The sequence below is a fragment of the Strix aluco genome, chromosome 9, assembly GCF_031877795.1.
Source record: "Strix aluco isolate bStrAlu1 chromosome 9, bStrAlu1.hap1, whole genome shotgun sequence".
NCBI lineage: Eukaryota > Metazoa > Chordata > Aves > Strigiformes > Strigidae > Strix > Strix aluco.
In genome coordinates, this window is record NC_133939.1 from 7,480,034 (window position 1) to 7,499,741 (window position 19,708).

A 19,708-nucleotide genomic window follows, 5' to 3' on the forward strand; every position below is an offset into this window, starting at 1 on the left:
TAACTGCAGTCATGAATCCCCCCCCAAAAAGGTTAAATTGTTATTTATATTTGGAAAGATACATACAGAAAGAATTTATAGTCTCATGAGTAATCTGAATAGGGTATTTGAATTACAGGTCAGCAACAGTGTAAATAACCTAAGTTATGTACAGAAGCTCTCCTAAGGATGGGTGTCCTAGCTTCTGAGCAGTGCTCCAAGATGTGCCCTAACGCAGGCAGTATAACCACCCTCACACCACACTATTAGCTTGCTTTGCAGCATGTTTATTTTTCCCTGTTCAATTTAACCCAGGAGTTGCGTGTTGCAAAAATACACATGGAGTTATGGGCTGACTCTGGAATCAAAATTGTTCTGTAAATTACCAATGCTGGACTTTCTAACACAATGAAGTAAGAAAATATTTGTTGCCCAGAGTGAAGTACACTCTAATGCTGGGACAGAAGATAAGCTCTATGGAGAGAAGCTGAATTAATTTTATTGTATTGCACAGAAGACTACACAAGGGATACTATTATACAAAAGAATTATTCCTTATCTAATTTCTGCACACCCAGAGGATTGTGTCCAGTGCCTGCAGACAATACGTCTAGGTATAATATTAGCACGCTATCCAAGAAGCACACCTTCAAGCATGCTGAAATGGAGTACATTTTCACTAGGGCCATAATTCCACTAGAGAATCTACTTTTATGGAAAAATTTTTCACTTTAATAGCGATGTTTAAGTATTGCAATAGGTTTTATGATAGTTTTCTCAGTATTAAAAATACAACTTCAAATATGACAAAGCAATAAATATGACACTTGACACTTACGAATATGATGGCAAATGAAGCAGAGCGGACCTCTGGGTTTAGTTTTTTTGAGATGGGTTGATATACTGAAGCTCATTCTATGGGGCTGACATCTGTCAATGTTGCTTTTCTCTGGCTACTTTTTTTTCTTTCATAGTCTTATTATTGCTAATCTTCTTGGTTGGTGTTGGGTGTTTTAGGGAGAGAAGAAAAGAAATGAGGGGCAGGATGATTCCAGTTACTGCATCTGGCACTCCAGTGACAGTTTGGAAACTCTTTCTAATTAAACAACTGTTACTTTTTAAAGTTGGAGTAATCCGAGCCTGTAACATGCAGCCGGGAAAGCAAACAGACATTAGTTCAGCTGATAAGCACATGCTGAAGACAAATGAAAGGAGGCGATTAAATGGGATCCCATATGAATGCAAATATGCAGAATGATTGGGAGGTATGTGTGCATGCACATGTGTGTGAGCACACACGCACACAATGAAAGGTCTGCCACAGCCAGAGCTAGGGCAGAGCTGCAGCTTAATGAGAAGCTGTAAAACGCACTCCCCAGAATGCCATTCGATTACAAAACCAGGTGATTTGGAAGGATAATCTGATTCCTGATGGGACATCACCAGATAGCACATCACACTAGGTAGGAGACCAAATACTGGACTTGCCTTAGAGTTATCAGTGCCTGAGCCTAACCGCTTCCTTAGAACAAAAAAAAAGTTCCCCTCTCCCTGTCTGTCACCTCTTCCACTTCAGATCAGAGTAAGTGGCAGGAGAATCAGTCCCTTGCACACAGTAGCTCCCCAGAGGTAGGGAGCTATACAGGCAGGCATCAGGGAAAATTACCTGTGATGCTCTCACTCCAACAGAAGGAAACACTGTGAAAATCTGGTATGATGCAAAAGAAAGCTCAGAAGGAACAAAGCTTGTTCTTATCTGTTCTAGACCATAGAATGGTTTGGGTGGGAAGGGATCTTTAAAAATCATCCAGTCCCAACCCCCTGCCATGGGCAGGGACACCTTCCACTAGCCCAGGTTGCCCAAAGCCCCGTCCAACCTGGCCTTGAACACTGCCAGGGAGGGGGCAGCCACAGCTTCTCTGGGCAACCTGTGCCAGTGTCTCACCACCCTCACAATGAAGATTTTCTTCCTTAGACCTAATCTAAACTGATGCTCTTTCAGTTTAAAACCGTTACCCCTCGTCCTACCCCTATACCCCCTGATAAAGAGTCCCTCCCCATCTTTCCTGTAGCCCCTTTTAAGTACTGGAAGGCCACTATAAAGTCATGTGCTGGGCACATGCACTGCACGAGGATAAGATTAGCAACGTGTGTTCTCTCAACACTAATGAGATGTTATTTCTCTTCTCATCTTAAATTACTATCATATAAAAAAAATTACCCTGAATACTGTTATTGTTGGCAAGCCTAAGTCCAGAGGAGTTCAGAGCTTCTGCCCTCATCAGCCACTTCTGTCCATGCTCTGTGTTTGGCCTTGGCAAGTTTTGCTGCAGCTGGAGCCAGCCGGGAGGAGCTGGCACTGAAGGCGGCGGGTAAGGGGTTTGCTTGGTTGATTACATAGTGCCAGGTTGTAGAAACTGGCATCTCTCAAACCGAGAGAGAGAATGGTGTCTGGAGGATGTTGGAAAGATATTTCTGATTGACACTGAAGGCTTGCAAAGAATTAGCAGAGAATTAGGCTCAAATAGAGTTACCGTGATCAAATACAGCACTATGTGTGATCAAGTTGCAGCGCTTCCAGGAAAGAGTGTCTAATGAAAGTGGGCATCAGTCAAGCCAAGGAGCGCAAGCCTGGGCACAACCGGAGAAAAGGCAACACATGTTATCTGCAGTGCTGCGGCACAGGGAAACTGGGAGCTCAGAGAAGGATGCCGAAGGAGGCTGAAAAGCCCAGGAGCATGAGCTTTCAAGGGAGACATGGCTGTGTGAACCACCGCAGCTGCATGAGCACTAAAGGGACACTGGGGATTTTATTCCCATCCTGAGCCCCTGCTGAACATGTTCTTTTCTACCTATAAAAAAATGCCAATATCTGAATCATAAGGCACTGACAGCTCCTGAGATAGTGTCAGAAAATGAATATTTAACTTTTATACTCATAAGCAATACTAAGGGAATGTTACAGAGAGCAAAAGTTTGGATTCATATTTCACAGCTAGAAAAAGAGCCTTTCCCTCTGAAATGTTCAGCTACTCTCCCCACGCTCATGCACTCTGCAACAAATGCTGTCCTGTCTCCTTCCCTCAGCTCCCATCAGGAGGGTCTTCCTACCAAGGTAACCTGCTCCAGAGCCTGGGCTTTCTTCTAATGCCCCCCAAAGAAAAATGAAATTTGAGACTTCTGAGATCTTAAAACGTTCTCATATGACAGAAGTGTCCAACAATTTCAGATAAAAATAAGAGATTTTGAATACTGCATGGATTCTTGGTATCTAGAAATCGTGAACAGTGATCATTGTACTAAGTTTCCTGTGAGAAAAACATGATAATAATAATAATCATCATCATCATCATCATCTCAGACTGAGATACTCACCTCTGAGAAAGGTTGAAGAGATGAGAGATCTGATAAAATTAACACTATGCTGATACTTATTCACATGGCACAAACAGTTCATATAGTTTGAGAAAATACACTCAAGTTTAAACATTTATTGTGAACTGTTACACTGGTTTAAATTGAGGCTGTTCACATACTGTCTTTTAAAATGGAATATATTTTTTTTTTAATTTCAGTAAATCAGAATGTTTCATTTCTCAGTCAGAATTGTTAATCAGGAAGATGTGATAAAACCTGCTAAATCTCAAGAGTGCTAAGATATGAAGGGCCTTTAGCAGTAGTACAGGTAATTAAGTTTGTTATGATTTTCTATATATTCTGCAGCAGAAAATCTGATTGTTCTTTTGGCAAGGGGCCATGTCTGTTCGTCTTCAAAGATGACCTGTTTTAAATTTTAAAATAAATATTATTTAAAGTTAGAGATAATTTTATTTTAATAGAGCACATAATACCAATATATGTTCCTCATTATATACAGCAATTAATTTTTTTGCTAATACTGTATTGAAAACTTGTGTGATTTTTTAAATACATATTCAAAAGATGAAAATACTAAAGGCAGGTACTTAGCTGATGTTAATGAAGATGACAGATCCCATGGAGCAACATTAACATCTTGGCATATTAATAGTCTGGAATTTTTTGACTGACTGTAATAAAGGGAAGATCTGGGGTTGAAAAAAAAAGAGAACTTAGCAATACTTTTTCTCATTATTAGTATTTCTCATCAATTTCCATGAGAAATTATGAAAAACAATGTCTGCGGGAGCTCTCCACAGGATTCTTACTAGCTGACAGGTGAAAGAGAATGTTCTTTTGGAAGGATCATGGGGTTAGGGGCGCCACATTTATCTGGTGCTGGAGAGAATACAAACCCTTTGCACCACTGTTTGGGGACTGCTGTGGATCTAAAAAACGCCATAGGTGTTTAACACATCCAGCTACTTTAAGGAGCTAATCTGAAACTGTCAGCTCAAAGGTGATTTCTTTAATTAAACAGAATATATGTTCCCCCCCAAAATCTTAAAGCCTTGATAGTTTCAGGCAGTATTCAAAATATAACCATTCTCAGTACCATTAATCCACACGCGCTCACACATCTGGTTCTAGCCAACAGATCCAACAATTTTCTCCTTCAAGAAACTGTCAAAACTGAAGCCCCCATGAAAGCCCTACACATGCATCTCTCCACTTCCTGAGATTTACTCCTAACATTATTTTCCAAGCAATTAGATTGAACAGGAAAAAAAATGACTGCAGCCACGTAGCTGGTTTACTGCACATACAGCTGATTTAGCAGCTAAATAATATTAAAAGTATCTGACCAATTCTCATGTAGAGGGTTTGTTAATTTATATGCACAATTTGGATCCCTGGGAAATGACTTCTGTTGTCCATTTTGAAATTACACTTTTGTTTTGATTAGTTACACTAATCAAGTCTCCAACTCTAATAAATATGTTAAAAATAAGCCAAGCAGTATCACTCTTCATGCACCGTGTTATTAATCTGCAGTCATTTAATTCATCACATTTGTATATTTTTTGCTAAAAAGTATTTAATTAAAATAAGGCAATAATCACATTAAATTTATCTACAACCTATAACAACTAGTTTTCCTTAGCACTGAATAACACATGTGCACTACATTAGCCTAATGAAGAATTAAAAAAAGAGTATTAATACAGTACTTGCAAGAAAAAGGTGCAAGCTTCCCACGGATTCATCAATTATTACATTACCACATACTGCCTGAGAGTTTAGCAGTCATGCATTTGATGATGGGCATTTTAAGGCATTAATGCTGGGCAATTTTCTCTAAATTCTTTTCAGGACAAATCTCCTTAAGCTCATAATATCTTAAGACCTTCCAAGAACAAAAGTCTTACATTCCAAGACAGCAGTGTTAATGTAGTCTATGTATAACATTTACAGTAACCGTGAGTTGTATGAGACCTCAGGAGAAAACAGATTACATATCTGCTTATTTTGCAAACGTGAGGTAGGGAGACATGCTGTTGCAGGCAGTTGTGAGCATGCTCTGCCATGCTCCGTACCAGCTCAAACATACATTACCGGGGCTTCATACGGTGGTGATGGCAAGCTACTAAGCCTTGCTGAGGGCTAAAATCAACTAGTTCAGGATCACTAATGCCACAGTAACACGACTATATCAGACCAGAGTACAGGAGAGGGAGCTCCCATCTGCGTGCCAAGAGCATGCATGACAACATGCCACTGATCTTGCAAAGTATTCCTCCCAGCACTTCCCCTTGCCCTTGCTCTGCTGGCAGACCTGCCTGAGGAGCTGCTGTGCAACACCCATACTGAGATGTGCCTTGCAGCTCTGAAAAGGGCACAAATACATGGCTTGCTCCTGCAGATGACAGGCCACTCCCAAAGAAGAGATTAGCAAGGGAAAGCCTTCTGTCTCGGAAGTTAATTTATGATCACATCCCAAATCTCAGAAACCAATGAGAGATGTGTGATGCATGAATGAAATGAAATGAAATGAAATGAAATGAGAACCTGAACGCTTGCTAGGGAAGAATTTTTGACTATTTACCTTCTAAACTTCTTAGTTTTTATCTAGTTTCAAACAGCTGTGACCAGTATGGACAAGGGATCATTGCAAAGATTTAATATTAAGGCTCTTTCAGGGAAGTACAGCACAGAAAAGTAATCTCCACCAAAATCAATGCACATATCTACAAAAAAGGAGACAGAACCTGTGCCAGCGTTCAAACCTTCTTTGTAGCATGAGGGAACAACGAAAGAAGAATTCCTTTTTTATAATGGTCTGCTGCTTTTTAAAAATCACAGTATTAAGGTAATGTGTATAATACACAAGTCTAAAAAGAACACATACAGAAAGGATTGTGTTTGATTATATAAAATAAAAGTAGTGATGGATTACATTGCACTCATCAATATCAGCACAATGTAAAGGATTTGAAATCAATGATTTGATTTTCAACAAGATGCAGAGAGTTTGTACATGGTTAATCAGAAGTATTGTACTTTACATAAATGCTTTACAAATGGTGACACAGTAATTACAGTACTGGGAAATGGCTACTATCTATCCGCTCTGCATTTTACAGACTAAATAGAAATTTCATGCATATTGAATACACTTGTGTTAGCTCAATTCATTTTTTCAATATTATTTTATAAGGTAAGAATAATATAAATTCTAAATTGCTATTCAAATGTTACATCTATTTTATCATGAGTTACATTTTTAATAAAATGCAACTTTACTTGAAGCATACATAATGTTTGCATAATCTGTGGAAGAAAATTGTCACTCTAGGAATTTATAATTTGCTTATTTCTTATAAAACCTTCTTTTGATGTATTCTGCAGATTGATGGGGTTTCAGTGTATTTATGCAGATATAAAAATATTTTCTGTGGTCGCATATTTGCTCCTTTGAGTAGACTTCTTTATAGTCTGCAATATATTTTCATATAGTTTGCAAAAATAAGTTTCTGATTTATCTGCAGTTTAAAAAATTCATTTCAAATCTTCTTTGATACAACACACTTCCAATTTTTGTTGTGACACAGATTATGCAAATATGCTTGACAACAAAGAGTATGCAAACTGATTTTAAAGTAGCAAGTTCAGCTGACAGTACCTAGGCTTCTGCATTAAATCAAAAGGATTGTGTTTTTTTAGTCTCATGGATGGACATTCATTACTTGGGGTTTTTTTGATTAATGGGGAGATTCCCATTGGGCATTTCCTGGTGATGCATTCGGGCATGATACTGAACCACTGTTGTGTCCCCATTAGTGTCATGCATCTTCTTCATTTACTGACAAGCTGTCAAGGATCTGTTGAGATGTCACAGGACCTTGGAATATGATTAAAGTGGGGTTTTTTGATTAAGCTCTTTCCAGTTCATGATAGCCATGTGGAGTTTATGTCAAGTGAGTCAAAGCTTTAAAGCAGTCTGGAGACAGAGAGTACTTTCCTGCTCAACTGGCTAGGACTGTATATCCAACAGATTCACTGGGAACAGGAGAAAGTCACGCTCAGATGCTGTTTTCAGAGAAATCTCACATGCTGCTCACTAGTGCAGGAATCCCCTCTAAGCACTAAAGAACCTGAGCAGGAAACACTCTGCTCTATGAAAACTCCACAGGGCACCGGGAAGAACATACACCAGTGAGTGTTTCTGCGGGGTGTGTGCGTGTGTTTGAGAGAGAGAGGAGAGGGATCTTCCGTGTCGAACTACTGCATCTGTGGAGGCAATGACTGGTGTGATTCTTGAAAAGCTGTCTGGTTTTCTTACAGGGTAAAGCCACACATCTGATGAAAAAAACATAAAAAGATGTGATAGCGCCAATCAAAGAATCGCTCTGCAACTGCAAGAGAAGCCTCCAAATATGAATTGAATGTGATTGTAGGGCTCATGACTAGGATGAGGGTTTTACCTCAGCTTTGGAAGAACAAAACCCAAGCAGCACCTCGGCTGGTTTCATGCTTCAGTTCATAACTTGGAGGTCTGTAATGGAACCCACAAGGACGGTGGTGATCCTGCACAGAGCACAGATGATGCTGGGGGAGAGCCATGGAAGGCAACAGCATCCCTGCCTTCAACCCGAACAAACGGGTTCTGCCAGGAGAACTGAATGCAAACATCTTTTAGTATCTGGGAGGAGGAGGAGTGTAGCAGAAAACCCACCCTCAGGGGTAAGGCAGGAAACTTCCAGGACAAATTCCCCCACCGAAGGTCAGTGGAATGAACACAAATGCAGCAGGTATTTACCACGCCGCCTGGTAACACGAATGTTTTTCAAAGACCCTGTGGCTTTAATAAAAAATGAAGAGGCCCATGAAGAGAGAAAGAGGAAAACTAACTTCCAGTTAATGTAAGTAGTTGGTCACTTTCAAAAATAATAATTTTTTAAAATATGTGAACATAATGTGTATTTCAATTCCCAGGACTATTCTGTGAGTACTTTTTATGATGAGTGATAAAATGTTCCAGCTTGGCTACAATTTTACTAAACTGTTGTAATGGGATTCTGTACTTTAACTTGAAATGGGACGCTATCCCAGTTTTGACAGCATGCTTTATTATCAAAAGCTGATTCTGAATTGCTGCCATGACCTCTGTAAATTATGTAAATCAGGATATGAGAAAAAGACAGTCACTGTAACCTGAAACAATGTCATTTTCTGTGTTTTGGCACAGGCCAGGCTCATCACTGCAGTTCATCCTGAGCAGGAACTTTGCAGGCAGCCTCTTAGGCAGATGCGTCACTACTGTGGGATACTGTCCTGCGCAGAGTGGAGGAGGGCAGCAGAATCTAACCCTTCTTTTCTTGGCTCAAACTGTTACCTCATTAAGTCAAAGGCAAAATTCCCAGTGATGATTGCTGGGTCAGAATTAGGCCAAACTCCCCCATCTTGGTTTTTCTGGCCTTTATTCTTTCTCCTGAATTCTATAATACAATGGCTTTAAATCAGGAAGAACTTTCTGGCTGAAAATATCAAGCTTACTAAATGGCTTTAAAAACTCTAAGTTTTTTTGCAGGTGGCAAAATATCCCAGCCTGAATCTATATTTTTCCTTTTGTATTAAAAACCTACAAAAATATCGCCTCTAATTAATGTTCTTCCAATTGCATATGCTACCAAATGTTTCTGTTTTGGAAAATTATACCTTTTCAATACAAAACCAAGTTTGTGCTTTTTTATCAGATGAAAACTGCATTTCCTCCACCAGCTCTAATGTTTCCATTGTGTAAGAGATTTACCCTGATGTAGGTTAGCCCTGGGCTCTATGCCTCCCCCAGCATGTTCAGGTTAGTGCAAATGTTCTTTGTGCTGGCTTCAGTTGCAGCAGCGTACTGCATGTTCTGCAGCAGTATACATATTTAAACAGGCTGTTCTTTTACAAGCACATGTTCAAAAGATTTTATCTAATCAAATTTTAAATAGGAAATTACTGGTCTGACTTCACATCAGAAAGCTACTCCTTTCCCTACAGTTCCAGATCAGATTATCAGGACTTCACTACTAAATGGTCAGCAGCGTGTCTGAGTCACCAGTCTTAATTTTGGGCTATAAATATCAAATGATGATTTATTACTTGGCAGTTTCAATACTGCAATGGCAAATTCTCTTTAATCTCTTTAATTTGAGATTAATGGCACACAGTTTTGAAAGCTGAGAATTTCTGAGGTTCTCTGTGCAAATAATGGCTAAGCTTTGGGCATGCACAATGTGGAATTTCACCCCCTTCATCAGTTGATTTCAATGTACATACTTTCTAGTGATTCAAAGGGTTTTCCATTGCCCATACAGATCTAGTCCTGCCTATCTTTATGAATTAACTGTTAACTGCGGACAACAATTCAATTGTAAATGGGCTACAACTGTGATTTTAAGAATATTTAATGATTTTTACAACTAAATTGAATAAAGTTTGAAAGAGTAGTTATTATCCTCATATGCTACCTGGATCATCACTGTTTAACATGCGTGCTTCATCTAGACTTCAGACGACAGTTTATGATCTACACAGTGCCAGAAATCATCTGGTTATTCAAAAGTAGATGTTTGCTCACCAGAATATACAGTACTTGCTTTCACCTCTTTCAAAATGCTAATTACATTTCTCCTAAAAAGCACCAGACAAGTGGGTCTTACCCCTTTCTTGAGAATGCTGCTACCCAGGTAGGTCACTTGTTCAAGGTAGGTTTCCTTGTGCAAATTATATCTAGATCAAGAATGCGCATCTTTTCAGGTAGCATTAACATAGGAAATGGACTTGAATCTTGCTGAAATGAAGACTAATTTGCAAACTTGACAGAAGTGTTTATTTAGAAGATGAACAAAATCTAATGTGATAAAGATACCTCAAAAGATTAAAAAAATTATTCTCTTAATTTCAAGATATCATTTAGTCACATTCAGAGTTTGGTTGGTTCCTTATGGTATTTTATTTCAGAAATAATTCAAATTTGGCATGACAAACCATTAGATATTGACAAAAGAACAAGCACAATAGGGGGTTTGAGAGACTGATTAATGAGACAGCCTAAAGAATGTTAGATAATCTGTCTAAATCCTAACAGACAGGAAGACAAGGAAAGAAAACATTTTCTCATTCTGATATTCTGGAACCTGAACCAGGAATAGAGATGTAATTCGGAAAAAAAAGCTTCTGATAGAACTATACATGAGAGGCAATTAATTGATGCAAATGGAGCAAAACAGATTAAAACCAGTGTTAGAAGAGTTGCTGACTTTTCCATCACTGAAAACTATGACAAAGACTCTCAGTAATCCACAATCTAGAGATTTCACCCCGTTTGCACAGGTTCACTCTCCACACTCCTGCATGTCGTATAGAAACTTTTAGGTTTCTAACTTCGCTGTTCTGCAAGCTATATCCAGTTCCTTGGGTTTGGGGCTAGCAGATGGCATTATAGCCTCCTTGAATCTGCATGACACCCTAAAATGCCTCGGAAAGGTGTCAGCTGTCCTGTCCATCCTGGAAAGTATTAAATTTCAGGGAAATATTACTTAACTGCCTTCAGGATAGAAGGACAGAAATAAACACTTAAAATCCAGTAGACAGAAGACACTGTGTGATAAATCAGATGCAAAATCACCTGCTGAGGAATAATCTGCCTAATCTTCGAACTCTTTTCAAGGAAGGTATTTAACTATGTTCAAGATCATCACCTGGTTTAAGTTATTATAAGTAGTTTGATCTCAAGGCAGCCAGATCTAGCCCTGTAAGTTCACGATCCTGTTGCTATGTCACACACTTCAGCCTGAAGTTCTGTTCTTCTTGTAGTAAATCGAGTGTAGAGTACAGAGCATTTGTACTGTGCTCTCTGTTACTGTAAAACTAAACTGTGCTTTCTTTCAGGGTATTGTTTTGATCCTAAATTTCTCAGCTGAGACATTCTGATAGCATATCTGTTGGCTTCAGGCACAACAGCACTCTTTTAAGGAGTATTATTATACCTTAAAATGGACATTCAAGGAATAGAAAACCTCAAAATGTATACCTGGTGTTCTCAAGGCATCTTCTCCCTAAAAGCAAAGACAAAACACCTCCAAGAAACATTGGTTCAAGAGAGAGGGAGGGAAAACAAACCAAAGCAATTCTTTCCCTCTTTTAAAGGAACAGCAACTGCTCAGGTTTTCCTCATGAATCATAAAACAAGGGAAGGTGGCAGCAGGGAGAAACAGAAACTGTATTTTCATTTGTCAGTGACTTTTGGGTCTACTTCCACTGCCAAACAGCTGTGCTATCTGCCTTTCACTTGTTGTATGCAATGAGAGATGGCAGAGGGTTTCTTAAAGCCTTTAAGGTCGCAGTAATTGATAACCTTAATCAACCTGAAATAATGTACCTTTGCAATAAACAAGGTCCTAGGTTTGCTTTTACTACCTTCCTTCCCTGGAGAAATGTGTGGGGTTTTTTCCTCCAGATATCCCCATGTGCAAACACATAGCTTCTCACAGATAGAGGTATTACTGGATATTATTAAAATCCTAAAACAAAGTAGCATGGCAAATGCTTCAAACCAGTGTGGGATTTAAACAGCACAGCGATTCACTGTATTTAGTTCCTCACTCTCCTTCTGCTTTCACTGGCGAGCAGGCTGGGGCTGAAGGGGAGGAGGAAGGGTACGCAGAGGTGCCACGCAGCACGTGGGGCGGGCACTGACACCCCTGTCACTTAGCTGTGACCAGGTTAAGTGGGCCCTTGCGTGACATGAAGACTAACTCGTGGGTGAACGTTTTCCTTAGGCTTGTTTCGATAACTTATAGCATAATGGAGTTAGCATTTTAAACTGAGCTTCCATTAAGTTATACAAGTTATCTATTTTTAAGTAATTTGAAGGACCTTTCATTGTTAACTCCTCTTAATTAATTTTGGCTTTATGGCATTTTGGGGGCAAATTGCCTTAGCCTTCACATTTATCCTATCACTACTTGGCATGACCGAGATATTAGAGCTCTTAAGTGAATTTCTTGTCAGAAGGATCTAAATCACACAGCTCATGAGAATTACTCGAGGAGGATCGGTTTTACTCTCCATTTAGCATGGCCTCTAAGCTCTGGGTGCCAGCCTGATGCTTGCAAATGACATTCACAGAAGTAGGCATTATGAGCGTGGGGTCAAAGTATCTACCTGCAAACTGGTCTCGGTCTGAAGTGAGAAGTATGTTCTGCTTCACGCGTTTAGTAAGGCAATTTTTCTTGGAAGCTTGTCTTTCTCATAGTTTTAGTCATCATATACCAAGTTGCCTCTTTTCATTTATTCTTTTTGTGGTGTATGTTGTTCCTGTTTGGTGCCATTCAGCTTTGTGATATTTTTGTTTTAAAAAAGTCCATTTTATTAAAACATGTGAGAAATGCTGGTGAGTGGGAATTCACTGGAAAATCAGATCAATGAGTTTCCAGTTTACGGTTCTTTTCAAAACACATCTCAGAAATATATGTACACACCAAGTTAGTCCTGTGGAAATTTACTAGGTAAAATACTGCTGACAAAGTCAGTAAAAATTGTTCTGCTGTAATAAGTGCATTCAAAGGACACAGAATACTGGTAATATTTTTAATAGAAAGTTGGTAAAAGCACGTTACCCTTCAGTGATCTCCAATGCAGTCTCTGATGACTGCTTATACAGAACTACTGCAAACAGTTAAGCCCCAAATGTCTTTATCTTGATCTCTCCAATGTTTAATTTCTCCTTATGGAACAGGGCATTGGAAGGCTTTATACCCTAAGCAACTAAAATGCTTTTACCTTTTAATTTTGTCTAAATGGTGCTAAAATGATCGAAAATGTGCTGTAATTTACATTTCTCTGGTGAAATGGTAAAAGTACATTTCCCCAATTACCTTTTTACCTCTTTGAAGGTACCAAAGATAGTACCAAAGTTGTTCAGAGAGTTGCAGAGCTGGCACTTGGCCTGTTATTCCTCCAGCTACTGTTCTGATTAGCATTAGGAGAAATTCCTACAGGGGACATGTTTATCTGGTCATGCAGAAAGTCATTTCCACAACTTGGCAAAACCTCCTGTCTTGTATGGATCTGAGCAGGAGAGCTGGCGGTACTGAGAACTCTCTCACCTCAGGTCTAGGAGTGAAAATCTGAAGGAACTGAAATCCCTTTCCTTTACACCTCAAACTGTCATGTAAATACTGAGGTTGAGGAAGGATTAGGAATGATTATACTCTTCTTCTCATATGCATTTCAGTTTAAATTATACTGTGTAATGAAGGACACTAAAATGACACATAATACCTTATCCCTGTGTCGGCAGATTATAAAATAGATTTAATCAGGGATAGAGAGGCGGGGAAACCTCTTTCTCTTTCTTTCTTTCTTTCTTTCTTCCTTCCTTCCTTCTCTCCCCCCACAATGTTCTTTCTATCCCCTTCTCAGAAGCCCCTCTCAGCTGTCTTCTGATCCCATTTTCACAGAACAGAGGCTGCAGGAAATGTCTCTGTCACCCACAGAAACGCTTAGCAAAGTGTACCCATGAAATAACAGTGTGACAACACCACAAGTCCAAGGTAACTCATCTCAGGATCGGATCCTACCAAATTCAGTTAGCATGAATCAAAATCTGTACTTTTCACCCTGATTATTTAGGTTTTTCTGGTTTTCTTTGCTCTCATGTCTCTTCCCAAACTGTATCTCTGCAACAGAAGCCAAAGCCAGAAATTTGCAGCCGTGGAACTACCACCCACTTCTCCCCACATGTGCTGAAGGCCCTCTGGCAGGGTTTGCTTATGCTCCTGCTGACAGAGGCTCATCTCTACCTACCACCCCAAATCACAAATATAAACCTTTGAAACCACTGAGTTTTCTTAAAAATCAGCCTTATAGAAGGACTTAAATTGTTACTATGCTCTTTTGTGGGTAGAATAAGGCATTTATGCTAAGGGCAATAAAGGAATTTATAGGCTTTCTTAAAACAGAGATGGAGATAAAACATCTTGTGCAATGAAGGATGTAAAAAAATGGCTATGCAAGGCAGTAGGATGGGGATGAGGCATGACGGAGAGGTTTCTCTAGGCAGGAAGATGGAAGACACTGAAAATGCAGTATTTCTGTGAACTAGGATCATCTGTGAGGAAAGTGAAGCTGTGTGGCGATGAGAAGTTGATGAGCGTGGCTGACTGCCAGCAGATATTATGATCTCAGAATATTGATGTTTTGTACTAATAATTACAAAATCAGCAGCTGTACAATTACATATTTGGATAAATACAAGTGCAAGTGCATCCTGTAACATGGTGAATAGAAAGGAAGTATGATGAAAATGACAGCTCAAACAGTAATATTGATGCCTAGAAAAGACAGACAAACCGGGAGAATGATAACATAATAAAGGATAAAAAAATCTTGATACTAAAAAGAAAAAACTGATAATGAAAACATTCATGAGCAGTGAGAAAAATACATTAACTTTCCATAGCTGTTGAGAGCGGATACAGATCAGACAGAGGACATTAAGAAAAAAGAAAATTTAATTGTCTGCACTTATAAAGGCATTCTGGGGCAAAAAAATATCCTTTTCATTTGCCTGAAGAAGAAATCTACAACCAGGATAATTTCTGCTGATATGCTGTCTAGAGCAGAAAGATGCACCGAAGCTGTGGAGTGTCTAAACAGCCAAGAAGAAAGTCAAGGGTGGAATCATGTCATCTGAATGTGCTAACAAAGTAAATTTGATACAGGTTCCCACTTGGGCACTGAAATGTGACAAGAAATAGGATATCTGACTGAGAGAGATGTCTGAGATCAGAAAGTTCTTATTAAAGGGAGGGAGCTTCATGAAAGAAGTTCGAAGAAGTACAGAAGAAAACTGTTATTGGGATTAGATAAGCATTTGGCAAAAATCACAATAATAAAGCACATTTGACACATAGTCATGTTCAAAGTCTGTCTGGGATGTCACAGGATGTGTTTGTTTATTGAATGACTGCACCAACAGATACAATTTTAAAGTATTGTTTAAAATCTGCTGTGCCTAAAGGTCAGCACTGGTCAGCACTTCTTGTTACTCCATGGAAACCCACTGCTTTTGGGATGGGGACAAAGCAGGAGCCCATCACCGTGTGGAGCAGGCAGCCAGCCAGGGGAAAGGTAAAATCCATCTCTGTTTCCCAACAATCTAAAGTTTCAAGGCATGTCAGAAGGAGTGGGCTTAATATATGCCCCATCTGAGGGCTGAGTTTTTTGACTCATATAGATTATACCCACAGAGGGGTGAACCTGGTGCAAAGACTGCAGTTCATGTACACCAGACATTTTGCCTTTGTCTATTCTGTTCAGTGGAGGAAGGCCCAAGGGTAGGCTAAAATACACATTTTCCTTAACCTGTGCTGTTTGTCTGCCTGGACAGCAAGAGGACAGCTGTAGTGCAGCACTAGCTACATTCCCTATGACTTGGCACAAGGCTGTATCAGGTTCCTCTAGCAAGAAGCTTGGATTAATTTCTCTTTTACACTGGCTGTGTGAAACATACACCTTCCTATAGTGGGCAAGCCCAGGAATAGTTGTGTCCTCCCCATCACAGACAGGAGGGCATATGGACCCATGTGGAGAGGTGCTGTCAGCACAAGCTTTCTTCAGCCTAGTGCTCCACAACTTCCACAAAGTCCAGAGCTCTATATAGGTGAATTTAGGCTTGCACTACACCCAGGTACCTGCCTCTAGTCTAAACATTTCCTCTGAACTTTAATAGCTAATCACCTGATGATCTCCCTGAATAGAGATCTAATGTTGATTGTCAGTGCTTGGATGGGGCCTCATCACCAACATACAGCTGTGCAGCACAGCTGGGAATGGGAAATCCCCTGCACTAACTAACTTCCCACTTTTCACTGAACAGACTGAAACATTTTTCCTTTTCTCTTAACAGATGAGAGGCAGAACACAATGTGAATCTGTTGCTGTTCTGTCTTTTCATGGATGGCAGGATGCTAATCCCTCTCCTAGGAAATATTCCTGTGGCTTGATCCTGCAAGGCACTAAGCAGTCCTTGCTCTTCTCCACACCACCACCACCCCCCTTCACGCTCCAGTAAGGGTTTAAGAATAAGCGCTTACATCAGTGGGCTCATTTTGTGATCGAAGTTCATTTAAAACTATGCTTACGTGAGCACGCAGTACTAAGCAAGGTTCAGACCGAAATGCTGCTTTGCCCTTCTGCCTAGAAACCTGCAGGACTGAAGCAGTGTAAATCACACAGCAACTTCCCTAGCAGTGCTCAAGATTTATATAGCTTGCTTTCCTCTTCTTAAATGTCTCCTAACAAAGCTTTGTTCAAAGATGATTAACAGATGTTGTCATTTAAAAGTTGGTACTTGCCAACAAATGACACATGGGTCTGCTTGAGAAACAGTGCTGTTTCCACAGCTTTTCCCAAGAAGAGATGCTTGTGGTAATTGGTACGGCCTGTGAGAATATGACATTTTAACGTATCTTCTGCCATACATAATTTCCTAAAAGAAGGCTGGTTTCCTGAGAATCTGTTTATCTTGTTCATATGAAATCATTTGGATAAACACACATGATACAGAATAATTAAGCCCATTATTATTAAAGAAGTAAATGGTGGTCTTTTTAGATAACAATGGATTTGGCAAGCAAAGATTTATTTGTAACAAAAGTAGACAAAACCCCAGCACTAAATAACAGATACCCATGTATCTTAATTGAAGACATAAAATAAAATGATTAACTGGTATGCAGAAATGATTCTCAAAGGCTAGAAGGTGACAAACAAAAGGACAGGATTTTATTATCCATTGCAAGATGAGCTGAAATATACAGACAGCAATCCCCAGCTAAAAAAATTTGGGAAATGTATATGTACAATAGACCTGGCTGGAATATACAAGCACAGAACCACTTCTGTGTTTACCTACCTGGTACACACTGAAATCTAAAACCTAGGAGCCTGGCCTTCCGTTAGCAGTTTGGAGAAGCAAAGTGGGGAGAGAGCACTGTACCCTGTCCAGGGGGATCCTTTAACAGTTATGAACAGAACTGTTTTGAAGATGGTAACCTAGATATTAATGGAACTCCTGGCAATTTATTATTAATGAAAAGGTGGTTTGTTGTTTTTTTTTTTTTTCCTGGGAAGTGGAAAGGAATGAGCATTCAGTAGGTTTTCAGAAACTATTTAAAAGCAATCTGAGTCTTTTGTAATGCTCAAAGCAGGTCTCTCAACACATAAACTGTAAATATCATTTTCATACAGGTTTCAAATAAATAACAGATGTAGTACATTTTTACTATATTCTAAATTCAGCATTTCAGAAGTTGCCATTGAAATCCTTTCCTCTCTTTCCTCCTTTCCATGGACCTGTTGTTAAAAGCAGGACTGCTCTGCCAAAAAGTCTGCTTTGAAAGGCTTTTATTCCTTTTGTTCTCCTGTATGACTGCATGCTACAACATGCACCAATGAGACTGGTGGCATTTTATAGCTATCATTAATGTCTCATCCAAACCTGCCACAGTAAGTAAGAACACTCCCACTGACTTTACTAAGCTTCAAATCAGGGTTTTATCTGGGATTTAGCTTTAGCTTCAATTCATGTCTCAATTCATTGTGTACTTCAGGCAAGGAATAGCCAATGTTGTCATGTTCCACTTCTACAAAATCATGGCCAGATGTACTTGACAGGTTTTAAGTTCAGGAAATACAACAAATTCACAGGCTGTCCAATTAGAAACACCATCTTACAGACATGCAGCAAGAGGAAATTCAACTAATCTGATGTTTGTTTATTTCTTTAACATTCTATTAAAGCAAAGAAACTCTATAATGAGATTAATCCATTTTATCTCTTAACTGTATCCAGATATGCAAAACAGATTTACTGCTAGTGGCTTGTATACAGTACAATATTTTAAAGCTAATTATGAAACAGCATTACTATTGTCACACAATGAAATACTTATTCTTACTGCTATGAATCAAGACCATTTTCTAAAATTAATTGTAATTACCTTTTTAATTGGATATAAACCCTACTAAACTCTGAAACAGCTAGTTATATAAATATAATTATTTTAAATCCAGGATGATATCAGCATAAAATATTTTAATTAAATAGATTGCTAAAAAGGAAAAAAAGAGACATTAAGTAGTTTTCTATTATTAAAGCCAGCTGTAAGTCAGGTCTTGAAAGTATTCACGTTTTTATTTTTGAACACCTGAAATCTGCCATTGTCCATGTAAGCATGCATACACATCCTCCCAAAGCAGTGTATTAATAGTTTAATTGTTCACTGAAGAGTAGTTAGCACCTGGCTTTTGTTTGTATCATTCCACATAGAGAGGAAAGCGTATTAAAGTATTTACCCCCACAAATCCCGAAGGCCCAAAACATATAGGAGTCTTTCCATTGCTTATGTATATAATACAATAAACAATAAAAAAGTTAAGCAAATAGTTTTAAAATAACATTGTGTCGAAGTTCTTTTGTTCAAAACCAGTGGTGAGTAGATGGTGAAAATCTTTACTTCAGCTGTTGGTCGCAATTATTGAATAATTTTTAAAAATACAGTTCCTGTGTTTAACACCTCATGTATCTTGATCATTCAGCTCATCAACGCAAATTAAATTTCAGGTATTTATAACCTGGTACTGCAAACTAAATCTAACATTTTGCACGTTTCAAAATACATGTTTAAGCTCTGTTTTCCTGAACAAATACTCATAATAGGAACAACTGAAGTCTTGACTACAGACTAATCACAGCTTGTTTGTGAGTCTTAGCTGAATATAGGATACCTTTTCCCACTCTCCACTCAGTGGTACAGGGACAAGGAAGAGGCACCACTTTATTTCAGTGGAATGAAGAAGCAGTTTAAAACTTACCTGACTTCTTTAACACCAGCCATCTTAATGAGCATTATTTTTCAACACTGTTATACCTGTATTTCATATATTTGCACAGCCAAACCAAATTATATTTACACACGCTGTGGTAATTAAAGCAGTTACATGTCGATGAGCTGAAATGAATCAGAACTTCCAGATAAGATAAACCAAAAATATCAAAGATTTAGAAGGAAAACATCTTACTTCTTATTGACTTACTATAGTAAGGACTTAACTACGTACTAAAATTGCAAGTATTTTGGTGGAAGTTAAGCTAGATTCTGCTGCTGATTCTACATTTGATGACAAGTAATTTCATGAATAAATACTGCGGAATGCATATCTGAGACTATCAAGAAATTTTATTTAACCAGCAGCTCACCACTAGAGAAAACCCAATACTTCATGTGTTTTTTCAAGAATATATACTTTCAGC

General features: G+C 38.8%; 1 protein-coding gene across 3 annotated transcripts in view; it reads right to left on the reverse strand.

The window, feature by feature from the left end:
• LOC141927011 (glypican-5-like) overlaps positions 1-19,708 on the reverse strand; it is a 396,192-nt gene that overhangs the window by 81,095 nt on the left and 295,389 nt on the right. The window lies entirely within an intron of this gene.